Here is a 1,257-nt window from a genome sequence, read left to right as displayed (position 1 = left end):
AGGGTTTGGTTAAAAGGATCATAGTTCATCCAAACGATAAAACATTACACAGCCTCGAAAAAGACAGGTGTCTCTATATGTACTCACTATGGACTGAATAGTGTCCTTATTCCCCTCCCCCCCCCCCAAATATATGTTGAAGTCCTAACCCCCAGGACCTCAGAATGTGACCTTATTTGGAAATAGTCATTGCAGATTTAATTAGTTAAGATCAGGTCATACTGGAGTAGGGTGGACCCTCACCCCAGTATGACTGGTGTCCTTATAAAAAGGGGGTTTTGGACACAGACATGCACACAGAGAGAACACCATGTGAATATGAAGGCAGAGATAAGGTGATGCTTCTACAAGCCAAGAACGCCAAAGATGGCCAGCAAACCCGCAGAAGCCAGGGGAGGCATGGAACAGATTCCACCAGCATGAACCAACCCTGCCAGCACTTTGATTCCAGACTTGTGGCCTCCAGAACTGTGAGACAATAAATTTCTGTTACGAAAGGCACCCAGTTTCTTGTACTTTGTTACGGTAGCCAGAGCAAACTAATACAGGACTGAAACAGAACCATTGTCAAAACATGCTGTTTGGTGAAAAAAGGTGAGGGTAAAGAGCCCTCACGTGAGATGACAAGGTGTGTATGTGACACCAGGGCCACCCAGCCTGGAACAACCAGAGCAGACCCTGGGCCAGGGTACTGGGCCTCCCCTAGACCTTCACCCAGCCTCTTTCCAGTCTCTTCTGCTCCAGTATGTCCTTCACCTGGCACCCAAGGGATCTTTCTGCTCCCAGAGCTGACTTCCTCCATCCCCTGCTCCCAGCACTTCCGTGGCTCCTCAGTGCCTACGGGACAATGTTCCAGCCCCTTTGGCTGGCGTTTGAGACTCCACCTGCCTCTGCTGTTCCATCTCCTAACTCCCCTCTGTGACACCCTAGACTGAATCACTGCAGAACTTTCAATCCCTCATACATGTCACATCTTTCCTGCCACAGGGCCTTTGCACAGGCCTGGGAGGCTCTTCCCCAGTCTTTCCCTCTGCCTAGAATGTTCTTCCCCAATATCTCCAGTGCTCACTCCCTCACTTCCTCCAGGCCTTTGCTCAAATATCTTCACCTCAGTACACCCTTCCCTGGTCCCCTGCTTAAAGCTGTATCCCCTGCTTCCCCCATCACCTTCTAACAGACCACATAATCCCTTATTCGTTTGGTTTACGGTTCTCGTTTAGTCATTCTTCCTGAGGCAGGGATGTCTGTCCATCTCAT

The sequence above is a fragment of the Galeopterus variegatus genome, unplaced genomic scaffold, assembly GCF_000696425.1.
Source record: "Galeopterus variegatus unplaced genomic scaffold, G_variegatus-3.0.2 Scaffold5301, whole genome shotgun sequence".
Taxonomy (NCBI): Eukaryota; Metazoa; Chordata; class Mammalia; order Dermoptera; family Cynocephalidae; genus Galeopterus; species Galeopterus variegatus.
This window is presented reverse-complemented; position numbering follows the sequence as displayed.